This window comes from Onychomys torridus, chromosome 8 (genome assembly GCF_903995425.1).
Source record: "Onychomys torridus chromosome 8, mOncTor1.1, whole genome shotgun sequence".
NCBI classification, from domain to species: domain Eukaryota; kingdom Metazoa; phylum Chordata; class Mammalia; order Rodentia; family Cricetidae; genus Onychomys; species Onychomys torridus.
In genome coordinates this window covers 29,674,620-29,697,881 of record NC_050450.1, presented here as the reverse complement: position 1 = coordinate 29,697,881, position 23,262 = coordinate 29,674,620, and positions in this window count along the sequence as shown.

Below are 23,262 nucleotides of genomic sequence, written 5' to 3'. Positions count from 1 at the left end.
TACTCATTGGGCATACATTCTCTCTCACACAAAAAGTCCTTCAGCATTGCCCTGATAGTGGATATGTGTTATTTTATCTCAGTATTTTTCCTGTGGTGGTTTTCATGGAACTGTAAATGTAGTTCCCCTGTCACCTAGGTTCTGCTAGTCAGTACACTTCCAACATAATTTGAAGCAGCTAGGAGAAGAAGCATTTTCTGGGTCATTTGTGGGCATTAGGTAAAAGAACTTAAATTTTTGTTAGGTGGCTCCTTTTACCCATTAAAAGCACCTAGATGGGAAATCATTTCTTCTAAGAAAAAAACTGAATTATATCTGGAACAAAATCATCAAGTACAAAGTTAGCTGTTACCTAGGACCACCATTTTTTTGGCTCCATAAAGACCACATGAAAAGCAGTGAATGTGGCCGGCATATAAACAGTATCAATGGAAGGAGGAAAGAAACATCTAAGTGATGTCTGCTAGACCATTAAATTGAAATATGAATCAGTCACACATCCAGGGTTCCTAGGTGTATAAGCAATGCATTTATCTTTTTTACTTAAGCCAGGACTGTGATCCAAAGAACTCTGGCAAATAGAAACCAGGAATTGTTCTATATGCTCAGTTTTAGTTTTTGTTTGTTTGTTTTAAAATTTTCTCAAGTGCCCAAAATAATTTCTATACTCTATGTCATCTTCTATATTTATTGTCTATAATATATGATCACCTTTTTGAACATTTACATTTTCTCTTTGAAAAAATATACATAAGCTTGTCATGGTGTTCAAAAGGCTGGGTAAGAAATTCTAGAAGCAAATGACTAAATCAGTCTGTCATATAATCCGTCCATATTTCTGCTTTGGGATCAACAGTTGGCAGGAATTACCTCATGATAAATTATCATCAAGCCAATGCAAACAATGATACTTAAACTTTCACATAAAATCATCTTAGGATTATAACTGGATGCACATTCTGCATCACCTCAAATCCTCTTGCTTCAATTTTTAGTCCAACCATTGCTGTTGCCATGGTCCCTTCCATCCCAATTGGTCTTGGAGCCTCTGACCTCCTGCCAACCTTCTCTGGTATTCCAGGTATTATCAGGTCTTCTGATATTCAGAGATGTGTGAAGGAACTTCCTTATCATTAGAAGAACCAAGTTGAAAAGTTCAAGTTACATGACAAACCCCAAGAGTGGTGTTGAAACCAGTGCTGAGTCAGTTCATTCCATGATCCTTCCAAACTACTGCAGTTTCCATTCCTTAAAATGTAGTGTCAAAAGAAGAATATTGAGACTTAGAAGGGACCAATTTCAATTTCTACAAATGATATTGGATGCTTTTTTCCAAAGTTAACTGGTTTCTATGAGCGTCTGAAAACATCCTACAACTCAATAACCCAACTTAGCCATAGATGCTTTGGTTTTATTTTGTGTTAAATTTAAGTTTAGATTAAACTTTATCACATTAACTTTTGAATCCATAGAAGTCAAGATATAACATCATGTTATGTAATGACTCTTTGGTGTTGGAGGAATAGTTAAAGGAACTTCGTATTAAACATTGGGTGGTAAAATTTTAAGTTCTCCTGCTGTTTCAGTGTAAGTGACCCATCAGGAACACCTATTTTGTATTTAGTCACCAGATTATTTTTTTGACTACTCAACATAAACACTTGTATATCTATGTTGGTGATTTTTCTCAGTATTATAATAAAATTCCCGATGAGATCAACGTTTAATATGCTGGCAATAAATAAATGAACCTGGCATCAGACTCTCTAGAAGTTTGGTCCAGCTGGCTGACTAAGTTGAGCTGAACCAAGTTTTCATTCTTACCTCTTCCTGAATCATTTTCCTGCCTTCTGTGACAACTGTTATCAACAGTTAACAAAGATTGAACATCTGTAACTCTGTGTCCGGAATATATCATGGAGACCTGAAAATGTGGTAGGCTTCTTCCTGTATGGATGAAGATAACTTCACAAATGTTCTTTAATAGTAGAATAAAAGCACAGAAACTACTCAATCTGTAGCAAACACTAGTCATGGGATTCAAAGCAGATCTGATACCTTTATATGTAACTTTTAAAGTATAATAGATGCTTTATTTATTTATTTTATTATTTATTTATTTATTTATTGGTTTTTTTTGAGACAGGGTTTCTCTGTGTAGCTTTGTACCTTTCCTGGAACTCAGTCTGTAGCCCAGGCTGGCCTTGAACTCACAGAGATTGCCTGCCTCTGCCTCCCAATTGCTGGAATTAATGGCTTGCGCCACCACCTCCCAGCAAAGACTTATTTATTTATTATTTATATAGTGTTCTGCCTGCATGCCAGAAGAGGGCACCAGATCTCATTATAGATGGTTCTGAGCCACCATGTGGTTGCTGGGAATTGAACTCAGGACCTCTGGAAGAGCAGCCAGTGCTCTTAACTGCTGAGCTATCTCTCCAGCCTAATAGATACTTTATATCATCAGTGCTAATAAACATTTAGATCTGTATTCATATTTCATTTTTCTTGTAGTAGACAAATGATAATACAGTTATTTATTTGCGATCAGCTAGAAGTAGTCACAAAAATTAAAAACCTAAATCCACAAGACATAGAAAATTTGCAATCTCAAATGCCAGCTGTATCTTCTAATAGAAGAAACATAAACACACACACAGTAAAAAAAAATCTGTTTAATATGTGGGATGGCTATGCCCTGTTATTTTTTGGGGGGGTGGCTGGATTGGGTGGGGGAGGATTTAATTGCAAGTGTGCAGCTACATATGCATATAGATCAGAGTAAAACTTCATAATTTGTTTCTCTTCTACCATGCAGCTCTTTAGAGTTAAACTCAAGTAATCAAGCTTGGCAGCAAACATCCTTACCAGCAGAACTCTCAGACAAATAGATAATAGGTAGATAGATAGATAGATAGATAGATAGATAGATAGATAGATAATAGAGAGACAGACAGAAAAGTAATTAACTTTGCTTGGGAAATTTTCAAAGAAATGGACAGCTATGGGAGATTGCTTTTTATATTTTTTATTTAATATTTTTATTCTATAATTATCTGAATTTCACATATCAGGCGCGGATTCCCCCGTCCTCCCTCCTCCCACTCCCCATCCCTCCCTCCCCATCCACCCCCCATTCCCACCTCCTCCAAGGCAAGGTCTCCCCTGAGGAGACAGCCCAGTGTGGTAGACTCAGCTGAGGCAGGTCCAATCTCCTCCCTACACCAAGGCTGAGCAAAGTGTCCCCGCATATGCCCCAAGCTCCAAAAAGCCAGCTCATTCACTAAGGACAGGTCCCGGTCCCACTGCCTGGGGGCCTCCCAAACAGTTCAAGCTAATCAACTGTCTCATTTATCCAGAGGGCCTGGTCCAGTTCCATGGGGGCTCCTCAGCTATTGGTTCACAGTTTATGCATTTCCACTAGTTTGGCTATTTGTCCCTATGCTTTTTCCAATCATGGTCTCAATATCTCTCACTCATACAATCCCTCCTCTCTCTTGCTGACTGGACTCCTGGAGCTCCATCTGGGGCTAGGCCATGGATCTCTGCATCTGCTTCCATCAGACATTGGATGAGAGTTCTATCATGACAACCAGGGTGTTCAGCCATCCTATCACCAGAGGAGGTCAACTCAGGCACTCTCTTGACCACTGCCAGTAGTCTATTGTGGAGGTATCTTTGTGGATTTCTGGGGACCTCTCTAACACTCTGCTTCTTCCTATTCCCCTTGAGTCTTCATTCATCATGGTATCTCCCCACATCATCCAGTTTTCTCATGTAGATCTCATCCATTTCTCCATCTTTGGGTGATCCCTGTGTCTTTCTTAGGGTCCTCTTTACTAGGTAGCCTCCCTGGAACTGTGAGTTGCAGTCTGGTTATCTTTTGCTTTACATCTAGTTTTTTTGTCAACAAGTGTAAACACTAAGTGTCCACTCTCTACCAGGAACAAAACCTGTTATTCTTTGGAGAGTGTTGGTAAATAAGAACAGCATCTAGCATTGCCTATGGTTTGGTGAGAAAAGCAGATTGTACTGCTACATTCTGCTGTTTCTGCTACTTGCTTTGATTAGGGCATTTAGTTTTGCCGGTAATTACTTGTCTGCTTTCATGCTGATACTTGGACCCCTCCTTCATCAGCTAATATAACAAAGAAATACTGATACCTGCTTTAATCACAACTCCATATTCTGCCCTTGGAAGAGACCAATCATGTTATACAGAGATTAATCTGGGATTTGATGCAATGAGTAACTAAAAGAACTCAAAAAATTAATTAAAACCAGATGCTTTTGGTTTTAGTTTATCATTGCAAAATAATTCAGATTGATATCAGCAAATGTAAACTATACCAACATAAGAGTTCAGAAGATACCAAGCATAAAATCCCAGCTTTTCTCTCTCAGTATAATTATTCAGAGAGTCATGATGTAGGGTAAAAACACACTAAGTACTCACAGTCAGAGAACACTGACATGCCCTCTTGTCCAGAGATTTTATTTTAAGTCAACCACGTAGGTGCAAATGCCCATAGGGGCTGACATTGATATCTCAATCTTTATCCCCTTATAAGGTCAATTTTTGGTGTAGACCAAAGCCTCATCATAAATCACTGTTAGCCTGAACTTTCTGCTTTGGCTCAAGATCCCAAGTATAGAAATGGATTCATATGTGGAAGAATATTGGAAAGGCTCAGATGTCATCACTTAGGATCCAGAGAAGGTTCACAGCTGGGTTCAAACATACCAGCCCTGTTGAGTTGATATTTCAGAATACTTGTTGAAGACTGAGTGAAGAGAAGGTGAAGATTTTATGATGTGGATTGACTGCTTCATAAAACTGTAAGAGTGTATAATAAAAGATGGAGCTTATTTTTACAGAACAGAAGAAAAGGTCCCAGAGGACATACGTTTAGATTGTGGCCTGGACAACAAATGGAAGTTAATAAATTAAGAGACAGGATTTTTAAAGAGAAATTAAAAGGGTTATGACAGAGGCAGAGATGACATTCTATGTGGAGTAACAAACATACCATGCAGGAGTTAGAAGCATATTTATCATTTTTATGTATGCATATATTTATTATAGAGACATCGTTCAGATTTTACATAACTAAAACACAATTCATTCTTTTAATCTCCATTGCATAGAATTCAATCTTTATTTAGTCTTCCCCAGAAGTTTACCTATTCACACATATTCACTGAGATTTACTACCTACTAGACACCACGACAAAAATTCTCCACATAACAGTAAATCCCAGTTCTCAATCTTAATGAGGCATTCTAGCTAAAATGCATTGACATGGTTTAGAAATTGTGAGAGTATAAAAGAATGGAAAAACTATAAACTGGAAAAATAAGTAAAACCAGTTTCTTTTTCTACGTTTATATGCATATGTATAGCTAAGAAGGCTATGAACCTGAAGGGGAGTTGGGAGCATAGGAAAAACTGGAGAAAAGAGAAAGAGGTGAGAAAAATAATGTAATTGTATTTCCCCTTTTATCAAAAATATATTATTTTCACTAGATTATGGTGGCACACATCTTTAATCCTAACACTTGAGAGGCAAGGGCAGGCAGATGTCTGAGTTTGAAATCATCCTGGTCTGCAGAGTGAGTTCCAGGATGGCCAGGGCTACACAAAGAAACTCTTTCTTGAAAAACCAAAATAATAATAATAATAATAACAAAAAACAATAATAATGATATATCCTGTTACAGTTTCCCCTCCCTTTACTCCTCCCAGTTCCTCTCCCCTCTAGATCCACTCCGTTTCTGTCTCTAATTGGAAAAGAGTAGGCTTTTAAGAGAACACTGAACATGAAAAAATAATTAAAATATAGTAAGACAAAACAAAACAAAAAATCACATCAAAGTTGAACAAGGCAAACCAAGGAGGAAAAGAGCCCAGAGAAAAGGCACAAGAATCAGAGACCCACTAGTTCACAGACCCACTAGTTCACAGACCCACTAGTTTACACACCCAGGAGTGCCATAAAAGCACTAAACTGAAATCCACAGTATGTATGCCAAGGACCTGGTGCAAAAACCTATGGGCTCTGTGCTTGCTACTTCAGTCTCTGTTCATAAGAACTTTACTCAGTTGATTTAGACAGCCTTGTTCTCCTGGTGTCCTTTATTCCATATGGCTTGTCTACACTTCCCCCTCTTCTTCCTAGGGGTTCCCTGAGCTCTGATATGTGCCAGGGTCTCTTTCTCTCTCTCTCTCTCTCTCTCTCTCTCTCTCTCTCTCTCTCTCTCTCTCAATCTCTCTCTCTCTCTCTCTTTCCCTGTAATGATCTCTGTATTAGTTCCTGTCTGCTATATGAGGAAGTTTCTCTGATGATGGCTAAATAAGGCACTGATCTATGAGCGTAGCATAATCATTAGGAGTCATTACTATTATTATTTTAATTATTTTTATTTTCTAGACCAGTAGAATTTTGGTTTTGCCCCAGGTCTCTGGGATATCTAGTCTCTGACTCTTGGTCACCCAAGCAGTGTTGGGTATGGGTTCTATCTCATAGAGTGTGTCTTAATCCAAATCAGACATTGATTGTTACTCTAAGATTTCTGCCACCATCTCTCAAGCATACTTTGAAGGAAGGAAAGATTATATGTCAAAGGTTTTATGGCAGGCTGCTGTTCATATTTCTCCTTAAATAGCCTGCAAAGTACCTTCCTACACCAGAGACTAGAATGTAGGGATGAAGGCCTCATGTAGGCACCAGCTCAACTTCTCCATGTTCAATGAGTTGTATGAGTCTTGTCTTCTTCAATGGGGCCTTACACTCAATATTGTCTTGGCAATAGCCTGGATTATATGGCAATTTCCATGGGACCCACATGGTCAACAACTCAATTGGATGTAACCTTGTCCCACTACTGGAAGCTTCATTTGATGACAAGAGATGGCCAGTTAGGACTCTGTCTCCCTTGTTATTAGAAGACTTCATTAGGATTGCCTTCATATACTTTAGGAAGTTTCTACTGTAGTAGCTTTCCATACCATACATCAAATGCCCCTCAGTTCTAGCTGTCTCACCCCATATTCCCTTTATCAAAACCATCTTGGCTACCCTTCCACACCTAATCCTCCCATTCTCATCCCCATACACCTCCCCCAGTCCACCCATAAAATATATTCTATTTCTTTCTCCCAGGAAGATCTGTATGTTCTCCCTAGTCCCTTCCTCTATAATAAACCTCTCTTGAATATATAGATTGTAGCTTGGCTATCATTTTTTTCAATGTCTAATATCCACATATAAGTGAATATGTATCATATTTATCTTCTTAAGTCTGAGCTACCTCACTCAGGTAACTCAGATTTTTTTTCTAGTTCCATCCATTTCTCTGAAAATTTTATGATGTCTTTTTTTGTTTGTTTGTTTGTTTGTTTGTTTGTTTTCGAGACAGGGTTTCTCTGTGTAGCTTTGTGCCTTTCCTGGAACTCGCTTTGTAGACCAGGCTGACCTCGAACTCACAGAGATCTGACTGCCTCTGCCTCCAAAGTGCTGGGATTAAATGCATGCGCCACCACCACCTGGCTATGATGTCATTTTTTAAACTCTATTATATAAATTTATCATTTTTTATCCATTATCCTATTGAGGGACATCTAAGTTGTTTCCAGTTACCAGCTATTACAAATAGAGCTGCTATGAACATGGTTGAACAAGTATCCTTGTAGCAGGATGAAGCACTGTAGTATGAATCTTAAAGGTTCTTATTAATAAAATCAAACCTGAGGCCAGTTATTGGGGTGAATGCTGGAATATCAGAGAAGCAGAACAAGCCACAGCTACCTCACCTCATCAGTTCCTCAGCTGACCCTGTTTCCTCAGGCTGGAAGCTTCTGAGTCCTCATCCAAGTGGATCTCAGCTGAACTGTGCAGCTCCAAAGCCTGAATGCTAAACCAGCCAAATGTTTAACTTAGTTCCTGGTCTTCACACCTTATATACCTTTCTCCCGTCACTCCCTGGGATTAAAGGCTGGGTTTCTCGGGTTAAAGGCGGCGTGGGTCACCATGCTTGGCTATTTCTAATGTGGCCTTGAATCAGAGATCCAGAGGAATTTCTGTCTCTGGAATGCTAGGATTAAAGGCATGTGCTACCACTGCCTATACTCATGTTTAATATTGTGGCTGTTCTGTCTCTGACCCCCAGATAAGATTATTTCAGGGAACACACAATATTTTGGGAAACACAATACCACCACATTTTATAATATTCTCAGTTATGATAAAAGATAAGTTAGGTATAAAACCTTAAACTCACAAATATAACATAGATAGGATATCTTCTTTAATATTGTAACTGTAATTCTTGCTTGATAATTGTTTTGTTATCTGTAATTTTATTATGTGAAAGTTAACCTTCCTTTTTTAACAAAAAAGAAAAGGGGGAGTGCTTTGGATATCACTCTGTATAAATAAAATGCTGATTGGCCAGTAGCCAGGCAGGAAGTATAGGTGGGACAAGCAGAGATGAATGGGTATCAGATATATGGCAAATAGATACAAAGAATTGAGTCTTATTTACTCATAAAAGAAAACTTTAAACGTATCACTTAGAGCAAAATGTATGAAGCTGGAAGCCATCAAATTAAACCAAAAGGCCCAGACATAAACAAGTATCCTGTTTTCCTTAATATTATAAACTCAAAACTGAAAGTCAATTCAAGCAGTATCATGATTATTGAGGGATGGGAAGGGTACTGATGATGAGGAGAAGGAAATGTGTGGCCATTCCACAGTGACTCCCATCCATATGGACAACTTCTACATATTAATGAAAATATTTATATGTAGGAAGAATAAAATGTGAGCAGACATTATTTCTTGTAAGAAATAGTTCAGCCATTACTCAGTGATGTAATCACTTCTAGGAAAAGTAGAAAGTAGGTAAATGAGCTAGGAAAACATCTTTTAAAAACCCTTCAAAGACGTAGGGAAAAAATGCAATGGCTTGCTTGATTTTAACTTCTAAACCAAACAAACATACTGTGTGTATGCTGAAAATAGTTAAAGTGTGGACATCCACCTTGCTCTCAAAGCACAATATGCATGGTACATTATGTCATTAAAGCGCTCTCTTAAGAAAGCTATGAGAAGTCAGAGAAACTAAAATTGTATCTGGTTTCAAAGTGTCAAAACAAAACAAATAAAATAAAAGCAAGCAAACAAAAATCTATCATAGTGCTTAGAAAAGCTCTCTGAATGAAAAAGTAAGCAAGGATGATCAGGAAGGGAAATTGCCCACAAGCAAGTCTCTGTGATGCTGTTTACACTGATTAAATTTACCCTAAGCCAAATATACCAGAGATAAGGCTTTTGCTCCTTGTACTCAAATGCTAAGCCTTTCAAAACGACATGGTGATAGGCTAAATTCTTCATGCACTGGTTGAAGGAATAATGAATGGTCCCTACGAAGGTAGCAGTTTGGTAGCATGAAAGAAGCATTTCAAATCAGTTCCTTTCACTTTTCTTCCAACAGGATGAGAATTTGTTTCCTTATGTGAGACTTCCCTGATTCATATCCCCTCTGCTCTCACTCATATTAAGGATTAATGAAACCAGTACAAGAACAGAGATTTTATCAATTTATGAAATATCTTCTGGGATCACAATTAGTGCTAGGCAATCTATAGTTAGCCAAGTCTTGTCCACATGAGAGATATGCATTCAAAACTATACATTCTGGAACATTCATCAAAGATCCTTCTCCATCCCAATTCATTGTCTGTCTATTTACAATAGCAAGGAAATGGGATCAACCTGACTGTCCTTCAGTTGATGAGCAGATAATGAAAGTCTAGTCCATATACACAATGGGATTCTACTCATCTGTAAAGAAAAGTGAAATTTCCAGATAAATAAGGAGAATTAGAGCAAACAGTCACCCAGACTCTGGAAAACAAACATCATATGTTCTTTCTTATCGGTACTCCTTAGCTGCAAATCTTCAGACAGAGTATATAATCTTTAACAAAAGTGGAAACCAGAAACATAAAAAGGGACAAAGGCAGGGAATGGAGGGGAACCCTAGAGTAGGAAGCAACAGGATACAGGTGCTGTGAAGGGGAAATGGAAAAAGTAAGGGGGCTTTAAGGGAGTCAGGAGAGAAGGTAGTATAAAGGGAGGGTGGAGGAGGAAGATAAATAACAATAAAGATGTTTGAATAGAAATAGTGAATCATGTTATTTTATGTTTATCTAAAATTACATATATACAAGTGTGTGTGTCTGGGTGTGTTCATAAGCATGTTCCTAGCTAGGGCCTTTGGTAGGTGGTTTGTGGTTCATATATATTTTCATTTTATTTCTGAGATTACAATTTAATTACATTATTCCTCACTTCCCTTTCTTCCCTCTAAACCCATATACCCTTCTTGATCCTTGTCAACTCATGGCCTCTTTTTTCATTAATTGTTTTTACATGTGTATATGTATAAGCAAATATATATTTTTTTCTAAATATAACCTGCTCAGTCTGCATAATGTAAATTGAATATGTTTTCTTGACTGAGCATTTGGTATTGGAAAACCAATTGGTGTGCTCTTCCCTGGGGAAGACTACTTCCCTAACCCTCAGCATTCTTTAGTTGCCTATAGTTCACTGTGTAAAGAAGATACAACACTTGAGATGATAACGTTTATCCCAAGAGCAACATTCTATATTTTAAAAAAAAAAAAAAAACAAATAATAGTACCATGCATGAACCTTTCAAGCTTTTGGATAGTTCAAGAGTTGAGGAAATTTCAAGAGAGCTCCAAAACAATAGAGGCTATTGCTGTTATCCTTGTTTGCCTCCCAAAATTTGAAGGTAAGACATATTGAAGACATGACACACTTTGGGCAATGTATGTGAAGGAATTGGGCTGGAATTTACCTGAAAGCCTCTTCCTTAAGGACTAGATCTCATAGTATTAAAAGATACTATGTGAGTTGCCAGTGGAAAAGGACAACTGATAGTCTTATTCAACTGTGAAACCTGTGAACCACAACAGCTGGACTGGCAAAGTATCCACAATTGTGTAATAGTGGCACTTTTTAATCTTGGGGGTTATTAACAGCTCTCTTATTGGACTTAAGAACCATTCAACAGGAAGGAATTTCTGCCCGGGTTTTGTAAACTTAGCCAACTACTCATGCTGGAGAGGTCATAAATCTGAGGGAGAAACTACTACTGGTGGTTTCCTAAACCAATCTAATCCCTAGCTGATTTCTAAATATTAATCCTTATATCCACAAGTAAATGTAACTCTCAGCTGTCATCAAAGAAGCTTCCTTTTGCAGTCAGTGGAGACTGTTACAGAAAAACACAACTAGTCAAAATGCAGAGAAATGATTGTGGGGTACCCAGCCTCAACTGATGTATCTGCAACATAACTCCTAAATCTAAAGCTCAGGGACTATCTCAAAACAAAGGTGTATTTGGAGCTGCCAGCCACTGTCATGACAAGAAAGATGTAAGGTACTGGTAAGCCACGAGCCACGTGGCAAATTATAGATTAATAGAAATGGGCTAAATATAAGAGTAAGAGCTAGACAATGGTAGGCCAGAGCTAATGGCCAAGTAATCTAAATAATCTAAATGTCTGTGTGTTTATTTTACAAGTGGGTTGTTGGACTAATAGGGCCTGGTGGGGGCTGGAGAGAAGGTCTCCAACTACAGAAGGGGTAGGAAATTGTAAGAGCCAGAGATCCAGGAAGCCTGAGTATTGATTGAGTTCCCTAGACATCAAAAGAAAAATGTGTGAACTTTCAAGAATATGGTTGCCTGTAACAGCACATGCCAATTCAGACAGGGGAAATTCCATATACCATTCTTAGATGAAGAGCTATACAATGGCAATGGCTACTGAGAGAGAGAGAATCACCTATTTCCAGGGATAAACTTCTGCATTAGTCATCCACTCCCAACTCCTCAGCCCTGGACAGATGAGCAAAGGTAAATGGACTCAATAGGTTATACGTGTGTGTGTGTGTGTGTGTGTGTGTGTGTGTGTGTGTGTGTGTGTGTGTGTGTGTATAAATGTAACAACAGCAATTTTACAGAAGATCATTAATTTGGGAGGGAGAGGGAGGAGTTGCCGAGGGAGTGAGGGGCAGGAATGATGTAAATGCTGTGCTCATGTATGAAATTAAAGAAAAAAGTATAGTTACTTAAGGAAACTAGTTTATTATCCACAAAAAAAATTTATCTTCACTATCTTATTCTGAAGACTACAGAAAGCTTACCTTTGCCTTCTGGAGCACATGGGTTTTAGCATCTGGAGGTAGCATTTCAGGATCAATTGAAGGGCTCCAGGGAGGTGGAAAAAAAAGGAGCAAGAAATTGAAAACCATGAAGAACTATCAGAGAAAGATGGAAACCCACTGTGCCTATCTAAGGTAGGATCTGAATACACCAATTATTTGGTAGGAAGAATGAAGAATTGCTATGTGACACTTACCAGTGGTAAAAGAGATTGAGTCAACCCATCAACATAAAAACTGCTCAGTTCACAAATTGAGGACCTCATGGCGTTGTTCCTGCTGGCCTTTATATGGTCACAAAGAATTTATAGGAATAGAGTATAAAAAAGTATTACATATTAGAAAGAGAAAAAATTACATAGGAGATAACCTAAAAAAGAAAATCAAAATCCTTTTCAGTTGATATTCAGGGGCCTAACCTAAAGAATGGCTTTGGAGAAAAAAAAATCTCTTTTAAAAATCATGGCCTCCTTTTCATTAATTGTACACACACACACACACACACACACACACACACACACACACACACACACATATATACACACACATATATATATATACAGGTAAAGGAACAGAACCTTCTGTCATATGCGACATTCTCACTGTGACTGGCAACTAACTGCTTTGGGCTGTCAAAGAGACACAAGTTGTCTTTTTATCTTTTGAAGTTTTTATTACTAATAGCTAGCATATATCATTTATACAGAATAACAGGCTTTGTTACGATACCTTCATACAAGCATATAATGTATTCTGATGAAAATCACTCCCCATAGCTATCACCCTCTCCCACTCCTGTTGGTCAATTGCCTTCCATTTCCTAACTCATCTCCCTTCTACTTTAATGTCTTTTTTATTTTTTTAAGATAGGATTTGGCTGTGCAGTTCAGGCTAGCCTAGAAGTTGCTCTGTAGAACATGATGGCCTCCCATGTTGCAGCAATCCTCCTGCCTCTTCTTTCCAAGTGTTGGAATTGTAACTATGAGCCATCATGTCCACCTAGACAAATGACTGGCTGAATTTTTGAGTCTTGTGCTTTCAGAAAGTTCAATAAATATTATTGGTCAATAAATATGAATCAAGTATCACATGAACACCAGAAACTGTGCAAAAATCTAGCATGCACAATCTCTGGCATGTTATAGCTTATGATCTATTTTTTTCTTTCAAAACAGAGCAAACAACGCCCATTTTGTAAAATCCATATTTTTAAAAAAACATGTCATACTAGCTTTGTAGAGTGCTAAAAATTATATTAAAGTAGTATGTGTATATATCTTAATGTGAATGTGATATATATATATATATATATTAATATCATAATTTTAGTGATGTTATTACAAATAACATGAAACTTAGGAAGTTGCATTCTTAAAAGGAATTTTAAATATGCATTTTGTGGTAATGCAAAGAAAGTTCAGAAAAAAAACACTTCAAAACAGTCAGAATTTCAGTTTCTAATGAGGAAATTCCTTGCACCATGTAAGTGACATAATAATACATACTGTGTAGGCCATCTGTTTTTTTTAATCTAAGAAATTTCTTTTGCCACTGGTCCCAAAATCAAAACCTACTTTAATGATACCTAGACAAGAAAAGCAAAGAAGCAAATAATTCCCTTTATTCTGGTTGGAACATAATGGGGGGGAGGGTGTTTTGTTCTTAGGACAAAAATTTGAGGCAAATAATGATTTCACTGAGCATAAAAGACACCCATGAGCATGGAATTCTGTTAGAGAAAATACTTGTATGATTCATAAAGGACTCTTTTCTGAAAGTTTGCAATCTGAAAATAATGTTAAATAAGATCAAATGGGAAATTATTGACTAGATAACCTATCAGGGACTTCTCTGTGAAGAAGACTGATTCTCCCTCCCACATTGTCCATTAATTGCCTGTAGCTTTTCATCTTGGTATGGAATTTTGTGACATCTCCCCATCTCCCCACTTGACACATTGGGATGTAAAGTAGTGTTTCCATTGTGCAAACCTTATTTAAGAAAACATATTGTTAAGATGTTATGGGTGTAGCTTCCCTGTCATATATAGAAGACACCATCCCATACAGATGTCCTAGTCCTACAGATATTACAATCTTTCCACCTTCTCTTCCATATTCCCTGAGCCTCAGGTGTAGGGGATGTGTTGTCCAGCATTTCTTTTTTTTAAGAGTTAATTAAAATGATGAATTTTATTTTGAAAACTGACAGCTTTATATTTTTTTGTCCAGCATTTCTTAAAACTTAGAAAGATTTTGAGAGAAGAAACTCAGTCTTCCTTTCATTGTGTTCTTCCCAAATTCAAGAGTTAAAAACTTCTGTTTTCCCTGGTCTACATCTGCCTAGCAGGACTTTGGGAAATACCTAGTGGATAAACCAGCACTTGTAACTCCAATACACATTTTAATAATTCAATAGCACAAACTGAAAACATTGCCTACTCATTCATTATGTAAAGGCTTTGCATGATACCACACAGCTTTATACATAAGCCAAGTACTTTAGCTCCAAGGTCATGTGACCTGAAATTGAATACATTTATCTGCACTGCTTCTTCACACAATCTCCCAGTTCTTATAAATTGATCTACCCATAATGTGTTGTTAAGTTCTGAAGTCTTGAAATCCACTTTGAGCATCCACTGATGTTTTCTGTCTCATATTCCAGCCATGTTTAAAATAACTTGGTTTGATTTTTATGGCACTATTAGTAACACAGAAAGTTCCATCTAAAATATATTTAAGAAATAGCCAGTTTGCTGGGAGGAGCAATAAATAGTGTTGTTACAAAAGGAATTCAAAATGTTTAGGTTTTAGTGGTATCCAAAGAATACAAAAGAGTGGTTCTTAGTACAGAGCATTTCTCACTGAATGCCTGCATAATGTCTGGATCATGATCCAAGCCAGTATCAATGTTAACTTGGACCCTTGTATAGCCTTCTATGTGATTTCCCAGCTTCCTTTCCTCTGTGTCTCTACAACTCATTTACCACTGAAAACCACATTCATTTGCTGTGGATGATTGCTTGATAAATAAAACACTGATTGGCCAGTAGCCAGGCAGGAAGGATAGGGTAGGCAGGACAAGGAGGAGAAGAATTCTAGGAGGTGGAAGGCTGAGGCAAAGAGACGCTGCCAGCTGCCATTATGAAAATCGAGATATAAGGTACCGGTAAGCCATGAGCCACATGGCAACTTATAAACTAATAGATATGGGTTAATTTGAGATACAGGAAGTAGATAGCAAGAAGTCTAAGCCTTTAGGCCAAACAGTTTAAATAATATAAGCATCTGTGTGGTTTTTTTTATAAGTGGGCTGCAGGAATGCCAGGGCTTGGTGTGAGCTGGGAAGAAACTCTCCAGCTACATTCATTCTTCATTGTGAAATACAAATTAGATCATCCTAGCCATTTTTGCATATGGCTGACAGCTTTCTCTCTACATCGTAATCTGCTTGCTTGCTTGCTTGCTTGCACTTGGGTTTACTTCTCCACTCAAACAGGTTAGGAGCCCCTGCTGAGGTAATGGTGTCACCCACAGTAGGGTGACTCCTTCCACATACATCAGGGAATCAACACAATTCAACACATGCCCATGGGCTGAGTCATGGAGACTCTTTTCCCTAGGGAATTCTAGGCTGTGTCAAGTAGACCATTAAAGATAATCATTATATTAGTGTATTCTGAATAAATTATTTTTGAATACTTAAATATTTGACACATGTGTTTACAGGAATACATATATCATCTTAACCTCAAAATATCTTGTAAGTATTTAAGTCCTTATATCCCTCATCTTCCTGTTGTGTGAAAATGACAAGTAGGAAAAGAAGATGTGTGCAGGTTGATACACTGTCAAAGCAAAAACTGAGGATAACAAGGAATCACATAACTAAGAATAGACTTACCACTGCCACCCAACACACTGATGAGTATGTGTATGAAATTCTTTGGCATTTCAAATAGCATAGGGAAAAAACAAGAGTTTAAAATGATTAGCTCATCACTAAAAGTGATAGAGAACCTGGCCAAAATTATGTAAAATTTTAGGACCCCAGCTAGGTGGACCAATAAACCGATCCTGATTCCTCCCTAGCAGAGGCTCACAGCTTTTGTTAGAATCTCTGAAATCTAGAGACTGAGGTGCTAGATGAGATTTGAGATCATCTGCCATCAGACAACATAAAGTCTATCTTACTTCATTATCATAATTAAAAATCAGTCTTGCCACAGAGTTGGTATTTAATGAATATTTCCTGAATTAGGAAATATGTATACCAGTCATATTTGTATAAAAAATATAAAAGTCTTGTGTTCTGTATTATTCATGCTCCAGGTAAGGAAACAAAAAAAAAAAAAAAAAGGAAACGAATCAAGCCCCCAATTTCTGACTAAAGTCTCTACACATTCAAAACATTTATGTAACAGTACTTCTACAAACACTCATTTCTTTTTGGCCTCCATAACATACCTCTTCTCTTCTTTAGCATAATCTCTTCTAGATACAGTGTTGGGCCTAAATGAAAGCATTTCTAAATAGTTCCATAACTATTTTTAAATAGCAAAGTGAGCCCAGGCTTTCAAAACCATTCTCACTTTTTGATATGGAAAGTACACTTTGGAATATATTTCTTTATCTACTAGCAAATTGAAAAAGTAATGTCAGATACCCACAGTGTTACACTAAATTATTCCTTTTTCTTTCCTAAAGCAAATGGTATAATCAGCCTCATGCCACACAAGTCTTCTACTGCTCTGCCCCATGGTATTGAATTAACCTTTACCTGACATTTCTAGGTAATCATTTTGGGAGGCATCCAATAAATCATTTAATAAAATGAGAGTAGAATAGCTTTCCTGAAGGAGCGTGTGCTCATTTTAAGTACTTATAAGTAGGGCCACTTGCATTCAACAACAAGAACAGCTTTGTGTCACTAAACACAAGCAAGTGGATTGGCCTTTCCCAAAGGCAACCAGGAAGCATCTGGCCATGAACCAGAGTGTCTTTCTTAATGACAAACAAGGACAAAACGCCTCTGAGAGTTGTCTCAGTCTTTGTCCGTCGCTACCATACTTTTGAAATTATTAAGAAAAGCAGATTATCTTTTCAAGGAGATTGCTTCTCTAATATAAAAGCTGATGGTATAATCTCCTTACCATTTAACTGAAGGGGTCAATTGTCTTTAAAGGGCAAGTTCAAGACAGCACCCAATCAGACAACTTACAGCCACCTGTTGCAGGGGATATAGTGCCCTTTTCTGTTTTCAACAGGCCCCTGTACACACCCAAGGCACACAATATATGTATGCGTGTATATGTATGTGTATGTATACAATGTATATGTATATGTTTTAATGAGAGGGTGGTTGGCATTGAATTCATAATACGGAGAGGTATGAGAAAGCTAGTTTTGCTGGGCAGTGGTGGCTCAGGCCTTTAATCCCAGCACTCGGGAGGCAGAGCCAAGCGGATCTCTGTGAGTTCAAGGCCAGCCTGGTTCCAGGACAGAGCAAGTTCCAGGACAGGCACCAAAACTACACAGAGAAACCCTGTCCCAAAAAAGCCAAAAAGGAAGGAAGGAAGGAAGGAAGGAAGGAAGGAAGGAAGGAAGGAAGGAAGGAAGGAAGGAAGAAACAGCTAATTTTGATTCTAAAATGTCACTTAGATATCTCATTTGGTGGAGCCACTGTTAAGGAAGTAGGTACCAGTTGTCCTGTTTTTTCAGTACAGTGTTTGTTCCGTCTTTGTGTCTGATGATACAAATTGATTTCTCAGAAGTTGTGCACTGAGAAGCCAGATAAGGTTAGAGCCTTTGGGGGAGGGAATGAAATCATACTTGAAACCCTCCTTTTGAGGATCTAGAGTAACAAGCTGTTAATCCAGAATCTCTGTCTCCACACAAGTGTCTGATCATTCATTGAGAGACAGAATTAGTAAGAAAAATATCACATGAAGCTGCTTCCTATTTTCTTTATATATATTTAAAAAAAAATACTTTATGCTTGGCGGCGGTGGTGCATGCCTTTAATCCCAGCATTGGGAAGGTAGAATCAGATGGATCTCTGTGAGTTTGAGGCCAACCTAGTCTACAGAGCAAGATCCAGGACAGGCACCAAAACTACACAGAGAAACCCTGTCTAGAAAAAGATTAAAAAAAAAAAAAAAAAAAAAAAACCTTGCATTTAACTTATGGTGACAAATGACACCTTTACATGGGCTTGATTAATATTTTAGTTGATGAGACTTGGCTTAAGAGAACAATGAAACTTATGTATCTAAAAATAATCAAAGGATCAAAGGAAAATAGTGACCACTTACTAGTGAATATCTTTAATAATAATAATCACAAGGTACAAATTTCTCCAAAGAAGTGGGCTGTTGTTTTCAGTGCATGAAGAAAGGACAACATGCCTCTCTAGGACATGTGGATATACAAAGCAATAGTTTTTAACCATTGGCATTTATACTCCTCCCACCAAACTTTGGCAATGCCCGGAAAGATACTTTTGTGTGTTACAGCTGGAAACTGCTATTTTGCATTTTATGGGTAGAGGTCAGAGATACTGTGAAACATCCTGAAATGCTAGCTAGATCACCTGCTGCAAACAAAGCATGGTCTAGTCAAAATGCTCATAGTGCTAGGGTTAGACCCTCTTTTAAAGGAATCATCCTCATCTTACAGGAAGGCATATCCAAATATCACTGTAAACTCCAAGAATATCAATGGATTTGAAAATTTATAAAACTTTACAGTCTTCATTTTTCACATACCTGACTTTTCTATCCCAGGAACATTTTCATCAGCAAAATCAAACTGAAACTTTCCAGTTATAGATTTCTATACAAGCCCAAGATGCACTTCAGACAAACAATGCCATTACACACTGCACTGAAGAGAATGCTATGCACTCAATAATTTAGCAAAAAGAGACTGAAAATCAAACAGAATTTCAATATAAAGTCAATGTCTTAATATTGTAATTCATATGAAGAAGCACACTGGATCCTCCTGAACTGGGTTGTTCTGGGATGAACTGTTCTACTCTGTCCCCTCTCTCTTTTTCCTTTTGGAGTCAGCATGGCATATCAGTATAGAGGACTGAACCAGGGTCTTCCTCTTGCTAATCACATTCTGTATCAGAGAGTAGCATCTCCAAATATATTATGCTATGGCCTGCAGACTCATATAGCTCATCTAAGATAATGATCGTACTTCTCTCCAAAAAGAATTGTGAAAATTTAACTAAACTATACATATACATTCAGGATATTTGCAGCCTTCAATGAATCTAGTAATAGTGACATTGCTTCAAGCTAAGGTGGAAATTTTTATAAGATAAAACTTATTTGAAAGATGGAAATTCTGAGATTTTTCTCTACAAAAACTGTCTCTTCCTATGCAAATTTTGACTTTCAGCAATATATCAATTTAAAACATTAACATACTGGAAAACAGATGAAAAGATTGTATATTACCTCATGCTGATTCTGAATCTGGGCACTTTATTAATGTTAACTTTAAGTGAGAAAAATGTCATCAAGAACAAAATAATACTTAAGATTTCCAGTTTTATTTCAGAATTTCAACTGCTATGAGGCCAATTTAAGTATTTTGAAATCTTCCCTATAGAACAAACTATATACACAGTGATGTAAAATGGCACAGTCTTGCTGTAAATCACAATTGTATACACATAAAACAAAGCCAAAATGAATATGATTATTAATTAATATGTGCCTTGTGTAATTTAAAAATGAATATCTGATGTTTGAGCTTTTTAGTCACCACTTCTTAAGGTATTTACCATCTATTCTTACAAGTACTGTGCCCAGCAGCTCAGTCACCTTCAAGTACCTATCTGGAAGTAGCTGTCTATGCTACAGCATCATCAATGATAGACTCACAATCCTTCCAGCCAAAGCTAACTTTTCACTTTGCCCAGGAACACATCAATGACTCAATACACAACAATTTCTTATTACTAGTAGGTCACTGACATCATAACAGCCTCTAATGAGTGATACTTCACCATATATAGTCTTAGGTGCCTGTGTCATGATCTCATGTTAGCATTTTTGTTTTTATTTTGTTTTTCCCATTGAAAATTAATAATAGAGTTACAAGCCAAAATGAAAAACAACTGCATAAAATGATTTATCCACTGCAGTTGTATGCAACAAAAGCTCACTATCCATACACAAAAACTTACATGCTGTAAAAAGTACTGCTCAATTCACATGTTGGAAAGCTAACAAATTGCCAGAGAACCCATCAAAACTTGAAGACCAAGAAAAACATAAAGAAGGAAATAATGAAAAGAAACTGGAGTTAACAAAAGTAATGGAAAATGGACGGTAATTATAAATGCTAACTGAATTTAATGTTACTGAATGAGCTTAGATTGTCAGTTTTTAAGCATCCATTTTTAGAACAAGAATATAATATAAAAATTTTACTCACAAGCTTCCAATCTCATTCAAAATATCTGAGACTTTCAGTTATCTCACTATGGGAAAACTTGAGAAATTGTTTCAATATCGTTTAATTATAGTTTTAAATGTGAGCATCAGTTGCCTATAGGAAAATCTTCAGAGAATGTGTTCATTTTAATTATACAGCTAGACTGAATGCGAATATGAGATAGGAAGAGTAGCTTCTCTATCTTCTGGCATCTTTCTCCTCCATGCAATTTGGGGAGCTGAGGCTGAGAACTATTGCAGGAGCACATAGACAAATCTTTTGGAATTATTTTGAGAATTGAAATTGCCTTTGCATGCAGAAAGGATGCTTGGGAAATTAGGGAACATAAGGGAGGAAATAGATGACCTATCAGGAAAGAGCTTGTCATATAAGTGTGAAGACCTGAGTTTCATTTCCAGTACCCATGCTAAAATGTTGGGTTTGGTGGTATGTGCTTATAGATGCCTGAGGATTCCTGACCAGCCAACCTAGCACACTTGATGAGATCCAGGCCAGAGAGAAACTTGGTATTTCTTTAAAGGTGGAAAATGACTGAGGAACCACAAAATGGTAGCCCTCTAGCCTCCACACACATTACTCTCATGTGAAGCCACATGAAATGCACATGTGTGCACATACTCAGCACACACGCAGACTTTGAATAGAAGAAATGTGACTCTAACAACAAAAAGATTCAAGCATCCCAGCTGCTGATTGTTGTCTTGCAAAGATTATTGTCTTCATCTCAAAGAGCCAAGAAGCTATTGAATAGAAGTAAATAAGAGACAAGCAAAGTGAAAGATCATCATGGCAAAGCCCATTCTACAGCATGGTGTGCACTTTGGATGAGAAGTGGAGTTTATGTCTGAATCAATTATAGAGGTTATTGTTGACATTCAGTCAACAACATCATCCTTGCAAGTCTTCTCAGATCAATATCAAATCTGATAAATAGTTTCTTCCTAGCAACTATGAACTCAAACTTTGTAGTTTACTTTCATCCAATGTGTTACAAATGTGGCTATATTTTCTTATTATAGGGGATTTTCATGAACTATTTCCTCCACTAGACTTATAAATGAAGTCTGAGATTGTATCCATTTCATTCACCCATTTCAACTAGTACATAGAATAGTGCTTTATTATCAAATTGATGCTAGTAAGTATTGGTAGAAAGATTGAATGGATAGTCAGGTGGCTAGGAATTGACAAAAATGTTACTGATCTGAAAAACATGGTTTCGACAATATGAAAGGGAAAGAAGTCAGGCACAGAAAGAAAATAGCAATGTGTTTGCTCATGTGTGAACACTGATCTCATGTGTGAAAGATGATCTATCCTATGGGCATAGAGTATAGAATAGTGGGCACCAGAGTTTGAGGAGATGATGGTAATGGGAGACATGAGAAAGAATGGTTCATGGTTATAGGAATACAGGAGGAATGGCTTCTAATATTTCACATCACAAGAGGCTATATATAGTTTGGCAGGAATTACCTGTACATTTCAAGATAGGTAGTAGAGATTTCTAATGTTCCCATCACCAAGATTTTAAGTGTCCAGAATGTTAGAACCATCACTTACCTTGATCCAATCATCCCATTACATAGATTATACATACAGTGATATGTCACACAATTTTCTATACCTATGCACAATTTTCAAACATCAATTAAAAACAAAATATGCTTGTTTGAGAAAGCAGCACGGTTTGATTAGAAACATCACTACAGTGTGTATGAGAAGTCAAGATGAAAGCAAACACATGACTTAAAATCCATTTATATCCATGACTACACACCTTCAATCAGAAACTTTTCCATGGGGCTTTCAGCAAAGTTAATGACTTAGGCTTTCTTTTTCTCTATAAGGCCATTCTAACTAAAACAAGTTGCCAGAAGTTGTTGAAGTATGGACAAAAGTTAGATAAGATATACAGCAAATCCTCTAGCTGCTGGGTAATGTTCCCTGGGAACAAATGTAATAAGTGTCAAGATCCTCCCTGGACTGCAGTATTCTGTCATTGCGAATCTGAGAAACTTCGTTCTATTCCCTCTCCTTCTGCCATGCCTTGGTTGGGTAGTATACAAATGCAATTTTCTGAAACATAACTACAGTCCTAACTGAATTTTTCTGTTCCTTTACCAGTCCCACTGCCAGAAAACTGTGATGTTCAAGCTGCTGAAACTCCAAAGACAGATGACTGTGCTTTTAAAAGGTCCGAACACAATCTCTGTTCTTCATTTTGACACATGACCACAGGCTCATAAGTTCGTTTGTGGATTCATAATGAACATCTTCCACTGGCTCAGGGAGATAAGGTACATTCTAATTAGTTTTAGGTTCTCAAATCATGTTGAGACCAAACCAGCATGGAATCAAATCATGTTCTGAGTGACTAATCTTGAGAGCAATAATGAGTCATAATTTAGGGAAGGCTTTATTTTGCATACACTGTTTAGATTTAGCATAATAACACATGAATAAATAATTTTAGTCATTTTAATTAATTTGAAAATCATTTTGGCTTACAAGAAAT